The following is a 23,244-nucleotide window of genomic DNA, read 5'->3' on the forward strand; positions in this document are numbered from 1 at the left end:
GTTGTGGGGCGCAGCCCCAGCACCCATTGGAAGCCAGTGTGGGAGGGAAACGGACGGCGAGACTTCCCAGCTCGCCGCCTGAGAGGAGGAATGGCGGCGGTAGGGCCCTTTTCGGCCCACTGCCACCCCAGTAAGGAGGACCTGGCTGTGGTGGCAGGAAGGAGGGGGAGGGGGGCAAGAGAGAGTGGGGCAGGAGGGGGGGGGACAGCAGGCCACAAAGAGCACACAGATACTCTGTGTGAGTCGGCTAGTATTTATTTATTTTATTTAACATATTTGTATACTGCCCACTACCAAACTCTCTAGGCAGAATTTATTTTCACCATGGGGGAAAGTACCTGTTCTTTTCTCTTGTAGGCACCCCTCCTAGGAAATAAACAAGATGGCTGTGAAGTAAATAGCCCTGCACCTGATGCTTCCTAGGTGAAGTGGCATGTGATGAGAAAAATCAGGGCTTTCCAGATTAGACCCTGCAATGAGATCACGTCGTATCTTGGGAGTGTGCTTCCACACTTCTTGTGTTGTGACACCGCAGTCCCTACACTGACAGCAGGGTGCTGTTCACGTTTCCAATGCTTTTTTTCAAATTTAATCGCTGCGATATACAGCGAGGACGTCGTATATCCAGTGTAAGAAAGTCGCTGTTTTTTCGGGTGGTTAGTTTCCGTGAGACTGCTCCCCCTGCTGTTTACGTTTCGAATGTGACTTGCCTGAATGGAGGCATTTTGCTACTGTTGAGTAGCTAGTCTGGAAAGCGCCCAGGACAGGCTGGATGCAGCCCATGGGCTTAAGTTATTTCAGATGTTTACATCCTGGCTTTCTATCAGATCTAGGCCTCCAAGGCAGCTAACACCAACAGAACTACTACTAATAAAACCTATTATAGTGGAAGAAGAACAATGAAAGCAAAATGAAGCTCCTGCAGCCAGGGATAACAAAGTACAAGTGAAGTGCTTCTGAAGTGGTGTCAGAACTGGGGAAACAGCAGTGTTTTCACTTGGTGCCCAACAGTAAACAACGTAAGCATGTGGCAAATATAGGCAGGGAGGGTACTGCAAACAGAAAAGGTCCTGTCTCCAGTATCGGCTCTGAAGGTGCCAGCATACGGAGCAAGGCCTCACTAGGTTAATATATGGACAGGATCCTAGAGGAGTTGCTGCCCGTCAGTGCAGATAGGGTTGCAGGCGGGGGCCTTTCCCATCCCTGCCTAGAGATGCCAGGGATTGAACCTGGGGCCTTTTGCACACAAAGCATGTGATCTCTGAGATAAGGTCCTTCCTACAGGCCTAGGGCTCTTTCTCATAGAACCGCTGAAAATGGGCGGAGCTGATCACCGTGTACCTGGTACTGCAGTTTCTTAGAGGATTTGCTCCAAATGATACACAGTCCCCGTATTAAATCTGACAGTGCTTTAAAATAGGTGAATTTATTTTATTGTATTTATTGAGCTATCATATTTTATACCACCTGATACGTCTCTCTCTCTCTATGTGCTGTAAAAATTTTAAAATATTTAAAAGTCACAAATTAAAACACGTGCCAATAAAAACAATAGAATAAAATTATTAAAACAAGTTTTTAAATTTATAAAAATTGATCTGGCCAAGATGACACTTCCCATTTGGGGGGGACTGGCTTGCTCCACCAACTAAGGATCAGTAAACCTTAGCCCCTGCCCCCATCCCGGCCGCCCCATGATACACACTCTTTAAACTAATTGGGGATACATGGATAAAAGCGAGATTGAAACAGTGGCCAACATACTAACAGTGTGCTTGCACAAGGGCGTTGCCCTAGTGCGAAGCTGCTGTGCTAGCTAGTTGTGCTAAATCAGGAGTTTGCATTCCAGTTTAGTGTCGCACTGTGGAAACATGTGCGCAACCTGCATGGCACGTCTCATTTATGGAAACCTTTGTGCAATAGCATAATAGCGCAATCCCAAAAATTCCCATTGATTCAGATCACTGGTGTGATCTTCTTGCGTCAGCGCAATTTTGTTCTTTCATGAACACACTGTCAGGATGTCAGTCAGTGCTTTCTTGAGCTAGGGCATAGGGATGTGCACGGAACCGGCTGGCTTGGTTTGGTTCGAGTCCAGAGTAGACTCGAACCAGATCGGGCCAGTTCAGGCTGCAGGGAAGGCCAGAGGGGGGAGGGGGAACCTCCGCAGACACCACCCTGCCGCCTCCAACAACTCCCCCGGAGGGGGTAAGTGACATAAAAATATTTTTTAATATAAATAGAAAAAAGAAGAAAGAAGAGAGAAAGAAAAGTCCACGAATCCCCGAACAGTCAGGGGGTATTTGGTCCGGAGTCGGACCTAACGGGGTGGTTCGGTTTGACCCTGGACCGTCGAACCAAACCGGCTCGACATCGAGCCGGTTTGCACATCCCTACTAGGGCAGTGGTTCCCAACCTGTGCTCCTCCAGCTGTTGCTGAACTACAACTCCCATCGTCCCCAGCCACAATAACGGCAGATGATGGGAGTTGTAGTTCAGTAACATTTGGAAGACCACAGGTTGAGGACCCCTCGGCTAGGGACTCTTACCAGGAAGCGGACTGAAAATCTCCTGCTATAACTGAGCTTGAATCCAGACCCAGATGGCAGGACAATCCTCCCCTTCATCCCAGAAAGCTACACAATGTCCCACACCCATCACCAAAATGACAGGAGTTTCTGTGTGCTGATAATCAGAGTGTTACTAACACCCACTCCCTTAAGTTTCATCACCCCACCACCACCACATTAGTCTCCCAAGCAACGCACTGCCTTTGTGAAAGCGTGGAAAGTAATTTTGATTCCAATGGCAAAATGTTTTCAGTACAAAGAATAATTACTGTCATGCCTAGCAGCCTGTTGGCTGTGTTAATATGCATCCAGTTCATCGCCACGGATTCTGTGAAGCATGTCCCCAGAGCTGTACATTGCTGCACTTCTCTGTGTGTGGAATTTATATGGGAAAATTTGGCACCTGGCACAGGCCTCTGCTCATGTTCCTCCTCCAAGACATCCAATTATCTGCCACTTAACCACAGATTTCCTCCTGCCATTACTGTTCTTCATGCAAAATAAGGCAAATAAAAATGACAGTTTGAAAAAACTGGCCTATGTTACAGGCCCAGCGTACCTATTATTATTATTATTTCTTGTTTACACAGTCAGACAGGTGTTATTGACTGGTTTGTTTTATCCAGACATCGAGTCCTTCCCAAGGACCTGAGATGGCTGAATTTTATTGTCAGTTGTTATAGATATCGACGCAGAATATAGGCTGTTCCCAGTAAAGCTGCTTTTTGTAATTGGCTGATGGTGATTTCTGTGGCCCCTATGGTGTTGAGGTGCTCTTCAAGGTCTTTTGGAACTGCACCCAGGGCGCCAATGACCACTGGGATTATTTGGGTCTTTTTCTGCCACAGCCTTTCAATTTCAATTTGTAGATCTTTGTATTTGGTGATTTTTTCTATTTCTTTTTCTTCTATTCTGCTATCCCCTGATATTGATACGTCAATTATTTTCACTTGTTTTTCTTTCTTCTCGACTACAGTTATATCTGGTGTATTGTGTGGCAGATGTTTGTCTGTTTGTAGTCGGAAGTCCCATAATATTTTTACATCTTCATTTTCTACCACTTTTTCAATTTGATGGTCCCACCAATTTTTGGCTACAGGTAGCTTGTATATTTTTGCAGATGTTCCAGTGTATCATCCCTGCTACTTTGTCATGCCTTTGTTTGTAGTCAGTCTGTGCAGCCAGTATTAAACCCTCTGTTTCTTTCTTCAAGTTGCCATTCTTAAGTCATTGCCGGTTCTTGGTGTTGTCTGAGTTTCCACTTATATTGTGCAAATATTGACCATGCAGGGGCTTATTTTTCCATTTTTCTGCTCGGTTCTTGACTTGTTCTTTCTTGTAGGCCTGCTTTCTTTCATTGGTGTTGAATAGTTTCTCGTTCTTGACCATTTGAAATGCATCTTCTTCACTGTCCTTGATATATTCCTCAAGGCCTCTTTTCTCCTCCTCTACTGTTTGATGGACTTGCAGCATTCCTCTTCCACCTGAGCTGCGAGGGAGGTATAGCCTATCTACATCACTGCAGGGGTGCAGAGCATGTTTAATGGTCATTATTTTCCTGGTCTTACAATCCAGCGTCTCTAGCTCTGCCTGGGTCCAGTCTATTATTCCTGCAGTGTATCTGATAACAGGTACAGCCCAGGTGTTGTTGTTGTTGTTGTTGTTATTTTACATTATATATCCCGCTCTTCCTCCAAGGAGCCCAGAGCGGTGTACTACATACTTGAGTTTCTCCTCACAACAACCCTGTGAAGTAGGTTAGGCTGAGAGAGAAGTGACTGGCCCAGAGTCACTCAGCTAGTATCATGGCTGAATGGGGATTTGAACTCGGGTCTCCCTGGTCCTAGTCTGGCACTCTAACCACTACACCACGCTGGCTCTCCGATTATCTTTAATATTGTTCCGATTATGTTTATATTGTGGTGATTTATAAAGTGGTGGTGATTCTCTTTATATTCAGTAGTGGGGAGAGCAACTGGCCCTATCCAAACCCAGCACAGCACTCCTCCAGTGCAGTGTTGGATTTAGGCACAAGTTAGGAAGCTGCTGCTTAGGGCCTCGTGAATTATAAGGTCCTGAGCCACCTAATAGCGCAGCAGGGAAATGGTTTGACTACCAAACCTGAGGTTGCCGGTTCGAATCCTCGCAGGTCTGTTTCCCAGACTATGTTTCCCAGTCTTTGGGAAACACCTATATCGGGTAGGAGCGATATAGGAAGGTGCTGAAAGGCATCATCTCCTACTGCATGGAAAGAGGCAATGGTAAACCCCTCCTGGATTCTACCAAAGACAACCACAAGGCTCTGTGGTCACCAGGAGTTGACACCGACTCGAAGGCACAACTTTACTTTATTGTAAAGACTACTAAGTGAATAAAGTGCCAACTAATAATAATAATAATGGTTTTAAAAACCCATATTAGAGTAACGAAAAGCAATGTCTGGGATGGGAGGAGAATGTCTGGCATTAATTAATCACTGATAGCTCCTAAGAGTTGGCAACATGGGAGTAAGGTTGGCATTCCCATTTCGGGGGGGGGGGGTGTTCTTGCTGAAAGACAAGCCCCCCCTCCACACTGTGAAATTCACAGAAACAACATTGGCCCCTGGAGAAACCAATATCTCAGTCCTTCCTCCTCTTTGAAACTCAATGGAACCAATTACCAAGTGGGTGGGCGGGCTTGACCTTGCTGGAGGTTTTCAAGCAGAGGCTGGACAAGAAATCTCTTGGGGATAGTCTAACTCTTGATTTTCTACATCAAGCAAGGGACTGGCCTAGGAACGGCAAAGGAAGATAGGAAGCTTTCTTATCCTGGGTCACACCTTTGGTCCATTTACCTCAGTGCTTTCTACCAAGGCTGGCAGTGGCTTCTTCAAAGTTTGAGGAGGAGGTTTCAGGAGAACGCCAAGGTCTTTCCAAGCCCCACCTGGAGATGCCAGGATTGAACCTGGGACCTTCTGTATGCAAAGCAGATGCTCTACCACTAAGCTACAGCCTACCAGGCTGCCTCTAACTATGGTTCTACAGTTCTCTCTTGAAAAGCATTTTGCCAAGGAAGGCAAGAGGGATCACATTGTACATTGTGTATTTTGCAATGCGGATCACCTCCTTTAAAGTGGTAGCTGCCACTTTCACAGCTGACAGAGAACTGAGAAGTCATCTTTTGTCTGCATCAACCACCTGGCAAGCCATAATACAGGGCATGTGGGCTGCATTCAGTTGAATGAGTCACAAACAGCCCAGATCTGGTTTAAATGAGAAACATAGTACAGGAGGCTCTCGTTATCCATGGTTTCGCGGGTTGAAGCTTCATATAGCCGCAGATGGGTCGTAGAGACTCAGGTTCTTTATCTGCGGCATGGAATATAGGCAGTTTTTGCCTATCTGTGGTTCCTGAGTGGCCAGAAAGGTCTTCCGGTGTCATTTTTGGCTGCCATTTTGAAATGCAAAGTCATTTTGTGGCACTTTTTTGGTTTTTTTTAAAGGATTTCAAATAAAAAATAAAGAGGATTTGAGGGGCATTCCTGGAGAACAAGGTACTATGCTTTTCTACTCTTAATTCCGTACTTTCTCCAATACTTTTTAACATCTACACGAAACCGCTGGGAGAGATCATCAGGGGATTTGGAGCTGGGTGTTACCAGTATGCTGATGACACCCAGATCTACTTCTCTATGTCAACTTCTTCAGGAGCTGGCATATCCTCCCTAAATGCCTGCCTGGAAGCAGTAATTGCCTGGATGAGGGAGAATAAACTGAAGCTGAATCCAGATAAGACAGAGGTAGTTATTCTGCGGGGTCAGATCTCTAGAGATGATGTTGATCTACCTGTTCTAGATGGGGTCACACTTCCCCAAAAGGAACAGGTTCACAATCTGGGAGTACTTCTGGATTCACACCTCTCCCTGGTTTCTCAGGTTGAGGTGGGTGGCCAGGGGTGCTTTCTATCAGCTCTGGCTGATACACAAGCTGCGTCCGTTTCTCGAGATCAATGACCTCAAAACAGTAGTACATCTGCTGGTAACCTCCAGACTTGACTTTTGTAATGCGCTCTACGTGGGGCTGCCTTTGTACGTAGTCTGGAAACTTCAGTTGGTTTCAGAATGTGGCAGCCAGGTTGGTCTCTGGGTCATCTCAGAGAGACCATTTTACTCCTTTACTGATGGAGTTACACTGGCTGCCAATAGGTTCCTGGACAAAATACAAAGTGCTAGTTATAACTTACAAAGCCCTAAACAGCTTAGGCCCTGGGTATTTAAGAGAGCATCTTCTTCACTACAAGCCCCTCCGCCCATTGAGGTCATCTGAGGAGGTCCGTCTCCAGTTACCGCCAACTCGTTTGGTGGCTACAAAGAGACGGGCCTTCTCGGCTGCTGCCCCAAGACTGTGGAATGTGCTCCCTGCTGAGATATGATCCTCCCCATCTCTGGCAATTTTTAAAAAACACTTGAAAACCCATCTTTTCGCCCAAGCTTTCTCAGCTTCCTAAATTTTTAGGTTTTAATTTCTGGTTTGTTTTTAAATTGTTACATTGTTTTTAGTATTTGTATATGTTTCAAACTGGTTTTATGCTATTGTTAACCGCCCAGAGATGGAAGTTTGGGGTGGTATACAAATTTGATAAATAAAATGAAATAAAATAAAATAAAAAATTCTCCCCCTCCCTGCTTTTAAAGTGTTTTTTTTAACTCAAGGAACCTACCCCACCAAGCCCCATAGATTCACAATCTCTTTATTCACGATTTTGTTATCCACGGGAATTGGTGGGAACAGAGCCCCCGTGAATAACGAGGACCACTTATACGGAAGCACTGACTTCCCAAGAATAAAACCTGGGAGCAGAACCAGTCAAAGCCCTACAGCCTGTGATACGAAACTGTCTCTATCAGCTGTTTGCAGTGTATTTAGGGAAGGATTCCTAAAAGAAAAACAGCTGGTAGCAACATCCTCAAAATTAGAGAGACAAATGACTCCGGCAGGGAGAAAGTGGCAAATGCCATGCTGGTGTCACAACAGATGACTGCATGAATCAGCTTCCACGATGATGAAATTAGATCTCCCCCCCTCCCTTGGGATGTTAAGGGGGAGATTCTGTGGCACAAGATGGCAAGACGGTTTGTCCTTTCTGCTATTCCAGAAAAAGAACAGAGAACCAGATATGTGGCAGAGAACAAGGTTTCCGCTGAAGTGGATTAGAATTGCTCAGAAGCTCCACATAGAAATGCTTTTGAGGGAGGAAGGGTGGAGAAGAGCCAGAGCAGATAATGTGGCCTGCAGAAGCAGCGAGGCTTAAATATCTAGGTATTGCCTGGAAAATATTATGCAGAACTAAAATTGCTGAGGAAAGGGCAGTTGCTCATCCATGCAACTGAAAGATAACAAACAATTCCGGGCCTGTTAGAAATTGGGAATGGGGCTTAAACTCAGTGGCAGAGCATCTGCTTTGCATACAGAAGGTCCCAGGTTCAGTCCCTGGCATCTCCAGGTAGGGCTGGGAAAGATTCCGGCCTGAAACCCTGGGAAGCTGCTGCCAATCAGTGTAGACAAGACCGAGCAAGGTGGACCAAGGGACTGACTCAGTATAAGGCAGCTTCCTACATTCCTAATATTTACAGAAGATCACCACTGAATTTGAATTCCTGACTATAGAGTTGGATAGGAAACAGGGCAAGGTTGAAGCCCCATAACCTCCAGCACTAGAATGTTTCCTCCAGTCCTTGATAGGGTTGTGCATGAACCAGTTCAGAGGCCCTTTTACGGGCCTCCAAACCAGTTCGAACATCCGGCAGTTTGGCCAGTTCAAAGGTGGGGGGGTGTATCTTTAAGGATGGGGGAAGTGTGCTCTTACCCCTCCCGCCGCATTTCCCCGCTGGCGCTGCCTTTTAAAATGGTCCAGCAGGGCGTCAGCGTACCTCCTTGCTGCCCCAGTGCCTCATCGGACCAGAAGTGGCCGGAAGTGCCCAGGGCGTGTGTTGTCCCACTGGACCATTTTAAAAGGCAGCACCGGTGGAAGAAATGCGGTGGGAAGTAGGGATGGGCCTGGACCGGTCCTGGGCGGTCCAGTTTGGGTGGGGGGTCCCTTTAAGAGCGGTGGGAGGGTTTACTTACCCCTCCCGCCGCTTTCCCGATCTTTCGCCGTAATCCGTAGAGTAATTGGGGCGGCAGGACACCTCCCTGCCGCCCCTTCCCCGACGTTGCTTCAAAAGACTCCCAGGAGTCCTTTGCGCGCGCGCGCACGTCACAGAGTAAACCCTCCCGCCGCTCTTAAAGGGACCCCCCCACCCCAGTGCCGGACCGCAATTGGCGGTTCCATGCACACCCCTAGTGGGAAGCTAGGAGCACCCTCCCCCCGTTCTTAAAAGATATCCCCCACCACACACCTTCGCACTGGCAGGCGCCGGTTCCGTGCACACCTCTAGTCTTTGAGGGAGCCGTGAGCTGAAGAGAAAATTTGAATAGATGGGCAGCTGGCAAAAGGGAGGAAAGAAGCCATTAGAGCGGGAGGAGAGCAGGATGTGGGCTTCTGGCCGAGTCTCCAGGAAATACAGCTTGTTGTAACTTGGCTTGTGTCTTGATATGAAACATTGGCACAGAGAATTTAATTGCTTTAGAGAACCCAGGGACAGAGAAAAGTGCCATGTATGTCAGCTGCAAGAGTGAGTGAGCTGAATTTCTTAAAACCGCAGAATAAATGAAAACTGGTTATCAATAAGAGAGAGAGGTGCTGGGCTTCTTGGGAGTCCTGCTTCCCAATCACAGGTGTCTGGATCAAAATCAGGGTCTGGGATTGAGTTCTGGCAAATGGGAACCCCGAGAGTGTCTTAAAATCTCAGGCTGACACAATGCGCAGCGCTGCACATGCACTGCTACGATGTGTGGATGCAGTTGTACAGGAGTGTTTTACCAAAGCTGGGAACTGCATGGATGCAGTTACCTAATAGTAGGACATTATTTGTGCAACTGTCTCTGCATAATTGCTGGCATTTACGAAACAGCAGTTTTGCGCAAATGTGTGTACACAGCATTACAATGCACATGCAACGCTGCACAATGTAAGCCTAAGATTTTGAGTGGTACTTGAAGAACCAACTCTCTCTCCAACTTCCTCTCACCTCGACACACATTTAATAATGCATGTGTTGAACTGTTTATCTGCCTTTAGTGGGGCTGCAGAGATCACATATATGCTAATGTTACTTGATCCGTTGTGATCTGAAGGTTGAAGTAATCGTGCTGCAATAATGTGGGCCCTTTCTGGACTGTACCACTTTAGGGATCACCTCCCCATATTAAAATTCAATGAGCATTGATTTAGCACATTAACAAGATGGTTAGGACGAAACAATTATCCCTAGCATGCAAGCTATCCAGGGGCAGGTGGGCAGTTAACATGGGCAGCTCAAATGGGCAGTACCCCATCTTCATCATAAAGTGGGGCAGTCCAAAAAGAACCATAGCATATTTCTGCACATTTGAATTGGGCCTGAGCAACTGTTAAGCACAGAATACAGATTTTACTCAGACATAGAAGCATAACAGCCTGATCCTAGAAGAAGAGAGCCAGCGTGGTGTAGTGGTTAGAGTGCTGGACTAGGATCGGGGAGGCCCGAGTTCAAATCCCCATTCAGCCATGAGATTTGCTGGGTGACTCTGGGCCAGTCACTTCTCTCTCAGCCTAACCTACTTCACAAGGTTGTTGTGAGGAGAAACTCAATTATGTAGTACACCGCTGTGGGCTTCTTGGAGGAAGAGCGGGACATAAATGTAATAATAATAATTATTATTATTATTTATTCTATTTCTATACCACTCAGGGCGGTTTACACAGAGAAATAAATAAATAAATAAATAAATAAGATGGATCCCTGTCCCCAAAGGACTCACAATCTAAAAAGGAAACATAGACACAAGCCAGCATGGTGTAGTAGTTAGAGTGCTGGACTAGGACCGGGGAGACCCGAGTTCAAATCCCCATTCAGCCATGAGATTTGCTGGGTGACTCTGGGCCAGTCACTTCTCTCTCAGCCTAACCTACTTCACAGGGTTGTTGTGAAAGAGAAACTCAAGTTTGTAGTTCACCGCTCTGGGCTTCTTGGAGGAAGAGCGGGACATAAATGTAAAAACGAAGAAGAAAGAAGAAGGTTATATTGATTTCTGTGTAATTTACCCCACAGCAAGGGTGGTTTGAGATTAAGGTGTTAATTAGTAACCTCTGCTTTTAAGCTAACTTCAACTAACTTCTGATAGCACCTAATCATTTTCTTAAATTAGTGCTCCTTCCTCTTGATCAAAAATCCATTAAGAGAGCATGCTCAAGGTCAGGGTGGTAAAAGTGTGGATCCTGCCACCCTTTCCATGTATAATTGTAGCAGGGCTGCACAACTTCAGCCCTCCAGCAGAATTTGAACTACAGTTCCCATCATTCCCAGCTACAGAAGCCAATAATCAGGGATGATGGGTGTTGTAGTCCAACATCTACAGGAGGGCTAAAGTTGCACAGCCCTGATTTACAGGCACAGTAGGGATGCTGATCTGCATTACCTTTAAAAAAAAAAAAACCTGAGATTTTTATTAATTTCTAATACAGAGAGTACAAAAGGCAAGGTGGGGGGGAATTGAATCAAAAAAATAAAAGCCATCTCTAGACTTCTATATACTATGGTAAAGTACAATTGATGAAATACAGATTTACTGTCTATACCATAAGAACTGATCATGCGAAAGCAATCAGATTTAGGACTGGTTTATGTATTCTTTCAGATATCAAACCGATTTTCACCAACAAACATTAAATAATTACTTCAATGTAGCTTTTCTTTAGTTAGTACATTCTAAAAAAAGAGGCAGGGAGAGAAAAAAAGAAATAGAGGGAATCTTAAAATTATTATCTTAGAAAAAATTAACATAAAAAGATAAAATTATGTATCATGAAAAGGTGCATAACCAAGAAACTGCCAGAAACACTTAGAAATCAACTACATTGTAGACCAAAAAGTAAAAAAGAATCTTAGTCAATCAGCCAGTCCAATAGTCAAGAGCCTTCTATAAATTCGAGAAAAGAAAGATCTTGCAGCCAGAACCTATTCTGAATCTAAAAACAAAAATAACCACCTTCTTATAAATACACAAAAGGATAGGTGCTGCATTACCAATAATGGTCAATAGCCAGACTTAATGACTCATGAGTAGTCCCACTGAAATTAATGAAGCACATTGATACTAATGTCCCATCAATTTCAATGGGACTACTTATGAGTAATTTAGTCTGGTTAGCAGCCTTTGTGTAACGGAGTACAGGGGTGTGTGTTACTTCTGCACAACCTACAGGCATTAGATCAATACTTAAGGCTTCCTTCCCTTGTTCTCTTGGCCTGTGATGCTTACTGTGTGCTAGGCCAAGGAGAAGGAGAGCTCGTCTTGTGGTAAAGGTAAAGTGTGCCGTCAAGTCAGTTTCGACTCCTGGCGCCCACAGCGCCCTGTGGTTTTCTTTTGGTAGAATACAGGAGGGGGTTACCATTGCCTCCTACCACGCAGTATGGGATGATGCCTATAAGCATCTTCGTATATCACTGCTGCCCAATATAGCTGTTTCCAATAGTCTAGGAAACATACCAGTGGGGATCCGAACCGGCAACCTTCTGCTTGTTGTGGTAGCATGTGTGACTTGTCCTCTTTGCTAAGCAGGGTCCACCCTGGTTTGCATTTGAATGAGAAACTACATGTGAGCTCTGTAAGATATTCTTCTCAGGGAATGGGGCTGCTCTGGGAAGAGCACTGCATGCTTGCATGCAGAAGGTTCCAAGTTGCCTCCCTGGCATCTCCAAGATAAGGCTGAGAGAGATTCCTGCCTGCAACCTTGGAGAAGCCGCTGCCAGTCTGTGTAGACAATACTGAGCTAGCTAGACCAGTGGTCTGACTCAGGAGAAGGCAGCTTTCTATGTTGCTATGTAAGGAAACAACACTGTAAGGTAGCTTAGGCTGATAAATAGTGGTTTGTCCACAGAGCCTTTTGGCTGATCAGAATTTGGATCCAAGACTTACTTGTCCAAGTCCAATGTTCTGTCCACTGAAGCATTTTTTGTGGTGCTTCATCCACCTCAAACAGTCTTTATGGAATGACGCATGATAAACATAGGAGTGAGCTTTGGTTTTCCTTTCAAAAAATTAGTCTGACTAAGCTTTCAATATTTAAGTACAAATCAATAGAAAACAAACTGAGAATACAATAGAGAAATTTGTATCTAGATATATATTCAGTACTTCAAGTGCATGTATTCTGTACAGCCATATGAACTCTTCTCAATAATATAATCTTTGAACTGGATGTTTTTGATATTTCAAATCTTACAATAAAGTATGAAAAAAAGAAAACATATACATTAGAGAAAATAAAAAGTGGTTCTGAAATCATTAGACCACTGAACTGCATCCCTATCAAGGTCATTAAAATAGAGTTGTTTATTTGCACACTAGTTAATGATCTATCAACCTACTTCATGGCTCGGTTTTGAGCACATTTCTCTTACAATCGGATCCAATGCATACTTACTCAGAAGTAAGTCCCACTGAGTTCAATGAGATGTTACTCCAAAGTAAGTATGAATATGACTGCTGAAGATTGTACAAGTGTAATTTTGTTTAGAAGTGTTTTTCTTTTCTTTTCTAGTACTTTTTAATGTTAACAGTAATAGCAGTGGCAGATTTTCAGTTTTCAATGACAAGTTTCTTTTTAAATGGCTCATTCATTCACTTTATGTTCCGATATTGCTAATGATAAATAGTAGCCATAGCAATGGAAAGCAAAGCAAAGCAATAAATGACATTTTACAAAGGAAAAGCATCCATTTTATTTTTGCAGATGAATTACTTGCACGTCAGCCTCAATATTCTTCTACTTGTGAATGCAGAGATGTTTTTACTTTCCTGTAGATCTAATTAAGCTTGAATGCATTAATGTTTGCAAAGCTGCTTCTTTTTTCTTAGATGTATAAACAGGGGCGTAGCAAGGTTGGAGTGGGCTCAGAGATTTTAAAATGGGCCCCCCTCACTGAAGCTCAGCTCATGAAGTAAAGAAATCTTAAATGAGGCTGAATAGTGGTAACAAAAAGCATAGTAAATTTATATATGTATAAACCTATGTGCTGCAATAGAACATCATCTTAAATGAGGCTGAATAGTGGTAACAAAAAGCATAGTAAAATTTAAATTGTGGACGATGCAAGACATTGAATGGTACTAGAGAAAGACATGCTGTTCTGGTAGCTCCAGGTCTTAACACTCAGATCAATTTTGGAGGATGAATACAACTGAAGGAAGCCTGGGCAGGTGCCCGGCTGGGGGAGTCAGTCATGTGACTTGCCTCGGGGGGGGCAAGGCAGTGGGCCCCCAGACAACTGTCTCCCCCTGCCCTATTATAGTTACGCCCCTGTGTATAAAATGTTTTCCCTAATGCTAGCAACCTTGACAAATGAGTCCAGAAATGAGTTACCCCTAACCGAGCAAAGAGAAACTTTTAAAAGTGGTGATTCTCTTATCTTTACCAGGGGGAGAGCAACTGGCCCTATCCAGCCCCAGCACAGCATCCATCTGTTGGATGGATACCATCTGCTGTTGCTGGTATCTTTGATGGGTTCGTTTTAGATTGTGAGTCTTTTGATGGGTTTCTTTTTAGATTGTGGGCTCACTTTAGATTGTGAGCCCTTCGGAGACAGGGAACCATATTATTATTTATGTATTATTTCATAAATGCATGAAGACTGTACTGCTCCAACATGCTTTTGGACGGGGCATGACATGAAGAACTCTATAGGGCCACACTAAAAGCCGATTTAGTAGGGCTGTGCATTGGGGCAGCTAATCCCAGGGACTCTGCAGCACCCCCATGAGCGCTGCGCAGAGATGGCCATCACCTCACCACTCTCCACATTTCTGGCATGGGGGCGGTGGAGGGGCTCTTCTTCAAGAGCCCGTGTGTGCAGGGATGCCAGAAAGCAAGCAATCCATGGTGAGAGCCCTGAGAAGAACTACAGTTCCTAAATGGCCTCATGCGGCTTCCCAACATGCCTGTGTGCTGCTTCCCAGCCTCCCTGCAAATTTCCTCCCAGCATCCCTGCGTGCTCCGTTTCCTGTAGGAGACAACCCAGTGCCAGAAGTGTGGGGAACTGTGTCCGGGGCGGAACTGTAATTCTTCCACAGCTGCGCTTGCCACAACGGTCACCCAGCAGTGGGCTCCCACCCACCCCCACCCCCCATGGCGCCACTCACCCGCTGGCGCCCTCCCTGATGGAACAGCCAGGGATAGGCTGTCCTGTCCCTGTCACTCAGCAGGCTGCTGCGCATGCGCAACAGCCAGCTGAGTGGTTGGCACAGTGCACAGTGGCCAGCTGAGTGGCAGGAGCAGGGCAACCTACCCAAGGCTGGTCCATCAGAGAGGCCGCCACCACTGCCGGAACGGCAGGGAGAGAAGGGGCACTGCACATGCGCACTGGGGAGAAAAGGGGGGCCGTGGGGCGGAGGGCAAGCGGCCTAAACATGGGCCACCTATGCCCTCCCTAGGCCACCGAACTGTGTGGTGATGGCTGCCCTTGGAGCAGTCACCTCTGCGTGGCACCTGGAGGGATGCTGCAGATGCATCACGACTGGATTTTTCAAGGCACAGCCCTGCTATCTAGTCCAGCACCTTACATCCCACAGAGGCCAACTAAACATCATCAGGAAGCTCACAAGCCAGAGAGGGGGAAAATGCAATACCATTCTCCTGCTAGCGAGGGTGTAGCTATCATGGGAACGGGACGGGGGACAAATGTCCTGGGGCTCACTCTTCCCTTCCTGCCTCCCCGACTCACTGGCACGCAGCTGACTCCTGACTGAAAGGCTAATCTTATCTTCAAGCAAGACAGACTCTGTCCAAGAAGTATATATATTTAAAAATGTATTTCTGAGCCAAGGGGATGCACGTGTGCAAATGTGTGTGTGGGAAAGTGTATGCAGGAGGAGCGTGGCATTGTTTTCCAACACGGTCTTACAGTTCTTCTGCAGCAAAGACACAGGGGGCATGGAGGAGAAGGGGGCAGGGGACAGGAGACCACCTTTACTTCTTGTCCCAGGGCCCCCTCCAACCTTGCTATGCCCCTTCCTGACACTCCTACCCAGCCATTGGTATTCAGAGACATCCCTGCCTCTGAGGAAGATACAGCCATCAGGACTAATAGGCATTGATACTACTCTCCTCTATGAATGGTCCATGCACAAGCCTAAGGATATCTAAGCTAGTGGCCATGGCCACATTTTCTGGCAAACCATTCCATAAATTAATTAACCACTGTGAAGTGCTTCCCTTTGTCAGTCCTGAGTTTTTGCCAATAAATTTCATTGTATGACCCCAGGTTCTAATGTTAGGAGAGAAGGAAGAACTTCTTCCTACTCAGTTTCTCCTCACTGTGCATAATTTCTATGTATCTCCATCATGTCTTCCCTTTGTCTCCTTTCTTTAAAACGACAAAAAAAAATCTCAAATGCGTTCCCTTTTCTTTATAGGGAAAGTGCTCCAGGCTCCCTGATCCTTTTAGCTGCCCTGTTCTGCATCTTTTCCAGCGCTACAATATCCTTTTAGAGATGTGACCAGAACTAGACACAGGGTTCCAAATATGGACACACCATATTAAAAGGCCTGATGATATTGGCAGTTTTATTTTCAGTCTCCTTTTTTTCAGTGTGACATCTGGCATGAACTTGAAATGTTAATTGCTGTAGTGAAATGGCTTGCTGCTAATTTGATGAATTGTTCTTGTTTTAGGCTGTCCGTGTTTATATTTTGTATTTGATTTTAACACTGCTAACTGCCTTGTGTGGATTTTTTTAAAGAAAAAAAGTGGTTTCATTACAAATTTGATGTAAATACATCAATATGTGCAAGCTGGTTTTCTGCTCAGGATTCATATCTGCCACAGGAGCAAATACATGGCTTGCACTTTTGGCAGTGGAATCTCACGGAATTTTGAAGCATCTCACGGAATCTCACAGAATTTTAAGAACATAGGAAGCTGCCATATACTGAGTCAGACCATTGGTCTATCTAGCTCAGTATCATCTCCACAGACTGGCAGCAACTTCTCTAAGGTTGCAGGCAGGAATCTCTCCCAGCCCTATACTGAAGATGCCACCAGGGAGGGAATTTGGAACCTTCTGCTCTTCCCAGAGGAGCTCCATCTGCTGAGGGGAACGTCTTACAGTGCTCGCACTTCTAGCCTCCCTTTCATATGCAACCAGGGTGGACCCTGCTTAGCTAAGGGGACAAGTCACGCTTGCTACCACAAGACCAACTCTCCTTTTGAAGCATCTCACGGAACTTTGAACTGCTGCTCCAATCCCCCAGTGCCTAAAATGGCTGGCAGGGAGCAGGTTTGCCTTCAGTCTCGAGGGAGGCAAGGCAGACCTGTCTCTTCCGATCGTTGGAGCACCTGCTGTGATGTGCCCAGTGGGGAGTGAGGGCAGAGAGAGCTTTATAGCTGTGCCTGCTTCTCCCGCTCTGTGTGAAGCGATCCTGGTTCCCACCCAGTGTTCTCTCTAACTTTTTTCATGTGTGTGCGGAATGAGTTTTGTTCTGGGTGGCAATATCAAGGCACTGTGTGCGCACATATATGCAGAGTGGGGGCCTTCCTGATTCATAGTTTTTATTTCAGCCTTTGACCAGTATAACAGCAAAATAGACAAAAACAGTTCAAACATTCTACTCCTACAAAATAATAATAAGTTTCTATAAATATAATAAGTAGAAGAAGCCAGAAGTTGAAACTATGAACATAAAACTATATATAAAAATTAGTCAACACTTTTCTTATCGTTTTTTCACTTACCCAGTGAGGCGAGGGGGGGGTGAGCCCCAAGGGGCTCTCGCTTCTGGCTCCAAGCGCCCGGTGTGGGCTGGGTGCAACCCGCTTTGGGAACAGTATTAGGTGGGGAGTTTGACTGGGGCGTTACACGTGTTAAACCATAATGCAGGTGTCCTAAGGCGAGCTCAGGGAGGACAGAAACCTCCCGTGGAACGGAGGAGCAAAAGCTCACTTGATCTCGTTTTCCGTATGAATACAGACCATGAAAGCAGGGCCTCACGATCCTTCTGACTTTTGGAGTTTTAAGCAAGAGGTGTCAGAAAAGTTACCACAGGGATAACTGGCTTGTGGCGGTCAAGCGTTCATAGCGACATCGCTTTTTGATCCTTTGAGGTCATCAGCTCCTCCTATCATTGTGAAGCATTAAAAAACTTGTGTGTGCACGTACATGTGCACACCTTAGAGGGAACACTGCTCCCATCCACATTCCCATTCTTCAGTAGGAGAGTAACTGAGCACCATTTGCAACTCAGTAGAAATTGGTTATTTCCTCTGGGTTGGCTTTGGGAGGAAATTTTTCCACCTGCCTCTCAGAGTTACTTTAAAGTAGGCCTGACAGGTAGGGGTGGAAGATGTTGAATCTTCCACAGGCAGGGAAGGTGGGCCTGGGAAGATAGATCAACCTGGTGTTTAGCCAGCGGCACCTTTTTAATTAATTAATTGATTAATTAATTATTATTATTATATTAATTAATTATATCACCTGACTCCAAGGCTCTAGGCAGTTCACAACCATAAACACTATAAAACAAATTATTAAAACAACAAGGAGTTAAAACAAAACATTCAAAGATTACTAAAAGCCAGGATTTAAAAAATGCATCTTAAAGGGCTCATTTAAAAGCTGTTAGGCCACTGATATCTACAGGGAGTGCATTCTACAGCCCAGGAGCAACTACAGAGAAGGCTGCCAGATGAGTGGCTGCCAGATGAGTTGGCGGCATCCAGAGATGGACCTCTCTGGATGCCCTTAATGTGCAGTGGGGATCATGCAGAAGAAGTGTTTAACAGGTGAGATGGGATTCCATTGAACAGCTTCTTAGGGTTGTGTGGCCCAAGATGTCTGGGAATGGGCTACCTTTGGGGTGCTGCTCAACTCACCTTCTCAGAGCCGTGGAGCTCAGGGGTAGTGACTTGGGCAGCTACCTCATCAAAGCAGGGAACTGTGTGCTTGGGAGGATGCTGTGCTGTTTGGACAGCTGGCATCCTCCAATGCCGACTGCTTTGCCCAGCAGTGGGTAAGTAGTCCTCATTAGGAGGCTGACCCCTTTGGGGATGGAGTAGCCTGCACTCTAGTCATCTAGTATGTATGTTTAACATACATACATAGAGAGAATATATAGGTAGGACAACTGGCCTTGTGATAGCAAGCGTGAATTGTCTCCTTTGCTAAGCAGGGTACACGGTGGTTTGCATTTAGGAACATAGGAAGCTGCCATATACTGAGTCAGACCATCGGTCTATCCAGCTCAGTATTGCCTACACAGACTGGCAGCAGCTTCTCCGAGGTTGCAAGCAGGAATCTCTTTCAGCCCTAACTTGGAGAAGCCAGGGAGGGAACTTGAAACCTTCTGCTCTTCCCAAAGCGGCTCCATCCCCTGAGGGGAATATCTTACAGTGCTCACATGTGGTCTCCCATTCAAATGCAACCAGGGCAGACCCTGCTTAGCTAATGGGACAAATCATGCTTGCCTACATGTGTGGGCAATGTAATACATTCCCCGTAGAGGGTGGAACCGCTCTGGGAAGAGCCCCTGCCTGCTTGCACACAGAAGGTTCCAAGCTCCCTTCCTAGCATCTCCAAGACAGGGTTGAGAGAGACTCCTGCCTGCGACCTTGGAGAAGCAGCTGCCAGTCTGTGTAGACAATACTGAATTAGATGGACCAGTGGTCTGATTTGGTATAAAGCAGCTTCCTATGTTTCAGTGGTGTACCATTGCAGATGTCCAATAGTTTCATTAATAAAGCACGGCCCTAGTTTGATCCCATCCACATGTGTCTTGCCTTCATTGAGGTTCAGGGGCAACTGACTGCCAAATGTTTGCACTCTGACACAGCCAGATGTGCCTTGCTCCTTTTGCCAGGGTATAAGCAAGCATTCTTTCTTCCTTCAAGACGAAGTGAAGGTTGCTATTGGGAGCAACCACTTTTCAGAGTGCAGCCTGTCAGGAGGGCACAGAATCCGATCTGGAGATAAAAACAGCAGGCAGCTCTTTTGATCCTTCTGACAAAAACAGGAAGGGGAGGCTCAGCGCATGATAACAGCCACAGCATCTGAGCCAGGGCCAGCCAGGGAAATGAGACAGCATAATGAATATCACATTTACCTTCTAATCACATGAATGGAGGTTGTCTCCAGAAAAACCTGTTCCTGCTGCCAACGGTCGCTGTGCCGAGGAAGTGTTGGGCAAATTGCGTCAAACACAAATCGTATCTGAAACAGACAACAGTGGAGTGAATCAGAGGATGTCGTGAAAGTGACAAAGCTGGAAGCAACAGCTATGAAGGATAAGTACGAGGAACGTGATGGAGTAGGGAGCATTAAGTCCTACTTTGGAAGTTTCATACATTTCCAGTGTCAAATAAAAAGCTGTTCCCTGGTGTTTGTGCATGAAAAACCTGTTAGATTGTCCTCTGAACTGAGGGGGCTATTACGGGTGAAATGCCACCTGACCACTGTCGGTTCTACTGGCACTCAACAAGAAAACCTATCATCATATCCCCTCTGTAGAGTCTCATCTGGGACCAGACTGGGAAACTGGGCAAATGACCAGCCCACCTGCGAGGAGTTAATGCTGCAGCAAGATGAGGCAAGGGAGAACAAGCCAGAGAGATCCGGGTGAGAGGAACAAGAACAAGAACGAGCCTTAATGGAGGCTCATTTACCACCCCCTCGATCCACTTGTCCTGGCTGCTACTGTTAAAATTCCTAGTAACATCTAAAATCCATAGAAATTTCTAAACAAGTGTAAGACACCTAGAACAAGAGCTAAAAGATACACATTGTTTTTTTCTTAAAGGGCAGCAGTTAAATACAAGTAGCAGTTAGTAAACCAGATCGAGACACCAAACTGACTCTGAGCAAACGGCAGAAATTGCAGAATGACATAAAAGACAAACAATGCAGGGGATTAAATTAATCTTCACCACGCCCAGAGCCCGGGTCAATTAGACAGACTTTGCCTGGAGCGCGGAGGAGAAAAAGGAAGGTGTCAGATGGGATCCTTTTTGGATCCCAACGAGTTAACACTCGTTGGTGGACACTCCTACTTTTAATCTTTCCACATTCCACATCAGTGCAATGGGGAAATGGTTCTGGAACTGCAGCCGGAGGAGGGTGAAGCGGCAGAGAGAGTGACAGGCTTGTGAAAGGTTAAGCACCAGCCACATGGGGCTGTAGTCGAGCTGCAGAGCATCTGCTTTGCATGCAGAAGGTCCCAGGTTCAATCTTGGCTGAGAAAGACTGCTGCCTGAAACCATGGAGAGCTGCTGCCAGTTAGAGTAGACAATACTGAGCTAGATGGACCAATGGTCTGACTCCGTATAAGGCAGCTTCCTATGTTGTTATGTTTCACACATCTCCCCTGCAAATCTCTCCTTGCCACTGCTTTACCCCAGAGAAGTGGCAGCCAGGCTTCACACATACACAATGGTTGGGGTCGGCCTGGGGTGGAGAAGCTGGTTGGTCGTCAAGGGCACCTCTCTGAAGGGGGTGCTGGGCTGAGCTTGGTAAAGTCAAGCCACGTTGTGCCGTCGAGTCAGTGTCGACTCCTGGCGACCACAGAGCCCTGTAGTTTTCTTTGGTAGAATACAGGAGTGGTTTATCATTGCCTCCTCCTGCGCAGTATGAGTTGATGCCTTTCAGCACCTTCCTATATCACTGCTGCCCGAGATAGGTGTTTTCCATAGTCTGGGAAACATACCAGCAGAGATTCGAACCAGCAAGCTCTTGCTCTCTAGGCAAGTTACTCCCCCACTGCGCCATTTGGTACCTCACTGTTTATTGGGTATACTATTGACACTGAGCTAGAGAGAGAGAGAAAACATGGAAGTGGGGAAGAGCTTCCCCTGCCCAATTTCTCTCTTCAGGAGAGAGGGAGAGGGAAAACACACCAGAGTGGCAAAAGAATGGGGGGGGGAGTGAAGATGACCAGGGGCATATCTAGGGTAGGGCAGGCAGGCCCCCACTTGAAGGGGGCGCCATTTTTTAAAATAATTTTTTTTAATGGCTGCCAAAAACAAAATGGCCACCGCACATGCTCAAATGGCCTCTGTGAGGCCTGGCATGGCCTAAGGCTTAGGCTTAGGCCATGCCAGGCCTCGCAGAAGCCATTTGAGCATGTGTGGTGGCCATTTTGTTTTCAGCAGCCATTAAAAAAAAAAAAATTAAAGTGGCCACCGCACATGCTCAAATGGTCCCTGCGAGGCCCTAGAGGCCAGTGGGGGGAGGGTGAACCTTTGCAGACTCCCCCATGGCCTTTAAGAAGCCCCCACTTACATTGTGATGAGTGAGTTAAATGTGATGTCTTAATAATATGGCTATTAATGGAGAGTTTGTCTTTGAATCAGTGTGAAATCCTTAATATTAAGGCCCACTGGGAGTTTCTTGCTCTCTTTCGCTCATTTAAACTGTCTTTCTGAAATACTAGAATATATTCCAAGCAGTGACACAGTTTGCTCTACATATCCTTTAATTATTTTCAGAGTATCTGGGAAAAGCTGGATTCTCCATTTATTTTTAAACTTATGTAATAGTGATGCTACAATGCATACTAGAGAATTAGACAGGCACTTCTGTTTAATTTTCCAAGTACACCTCCACATAGTATTTGGGTATTTCATGAGCCCCAGCATACTGAAATTTGTAGTTTTCCAGCATGTTTTGGTCTGGCTACATCCACTGCTAAATAGTTTTTGAAATATTAAAAGATTAACGAGCTTGACTTGTATTTTTGAGCTGATATTATGGTAAAGTTATCTGAAAGATGGGTGTCAGATGTTTGGACAGGGGGCACAATTTCAGTGCTTGCCCTAGGCGCTATTTTCACTAGATACGCCTCTGAAGATGACTGAAGAAGCCGCTGCAGGAGGCCTGCGAGATCTCAGAGGGATCCCAGAACTAGAGGAGGGAAGTGCTGGCCACGAAGCAGCCAATTCCTAGAGCTCTGGGCCTTTCTCCTCAGCCTTGCTGGGAAAGCCTGGAAACAGGAGCCTAGGAAAACAGGAAGCTGCCTCAGACCATTGGTCCACCTACCTCAGTACTACCTACACCAGGGGAAGGCAACCCTGGCTCTCCAGCTGTTGCTGAACTACAACTCCCAGCATCCCCAGTTGCAATGAACAGCAGCTGGGGATGATGGGAGTTGCAGTTCAGCTACGGCTGCCGAGCCAAGCCTGCCTATCCCTGATCTACACGGACTGGCAGCAGCTGTCCAAGGTTTCAGGAAGCGTGACTTCCAGCCCTACCTGGAGATGCCAGCGATTGAAGCTGGGACCTTCTGCGTGCAAAGCAGATGCTTTGCCACTGAGCTTTTGCAATCCTGCACAAGCCACACACAACACAGTGATGCTGATAAACTAACCATGGGCGGGGGGCCCCTGAAGGAGCTCCTCCACTAGGGCACTACCTGTCCTGGGGTTGGTCCCGGTGATGGCCATCACACAACTAGTTCCAACCTCTCAAGACAGAAAGCACCCAAAGCTGATGGTTTCCTAGCCACACTCCAGAATACACTGTTGTGCTATGTCACTCCGTTATGCTGGAATTCGTTCATGAGCAAAGAA

The 23,244-nt window shown here is 46.1% G+C and overlaps 2 long non-coding RNA genes across 8 annotated transcripts in view; one reads left to right on the plus strand and one right to left on the minus strand.

Moving 5' to 3' along the window:
• LOC128332970 (uncharacterized) overlaps positions 1–23,244 on the minus strand; it is an 89,964-nt gene that overhangs the window by 23,133 nt on the left and 43,587 nt on the right. For 6 of the 7 annotated variants that reach the window (XR_008310796.1, XR_008310819.1, XR_008310812.1 and 3 more), the window contains one exon: positions 19,788–19,894. This is a non-coding gene — a long non-coding RNA (uncharacterized LOC128332970). Of the gene's footprint in view, positions 1–19,787; positions 19,895–21,383; positions 21,525–23,244 lie in introns of those variants that run through there. The other variant, XR_008310797.1, reaches the window with a different exon arrangement.
• On the plus strand, positions 12,837–16,253 carry LOC128332983 (uncharacterized). The gene is made up of 2 exons (XR_008310820.1): positions 12,837–13,161; positions 16,106–16,253. It is a non-coding gene; the product is annotated as an uncharacterized LOC128332983 (long non-coding RNA).

The sequence above is a fragment of the Hemicordylus capensis genome, chromosome 1 (assembly GCF_027244095.1).
Source record: "Hemicordylus capensis ecotype Gifberg chromosome 1, rHemCap1.1.pri, whole genome shotgun sequence".
In the NCBI taxonomy this organism is placed as follows: Eukaryota; Metazoa; Chordata; class Lepidosauria; order Squamata; family Cordylidae; genus Hemicordylus; species Hemicordylus capensis.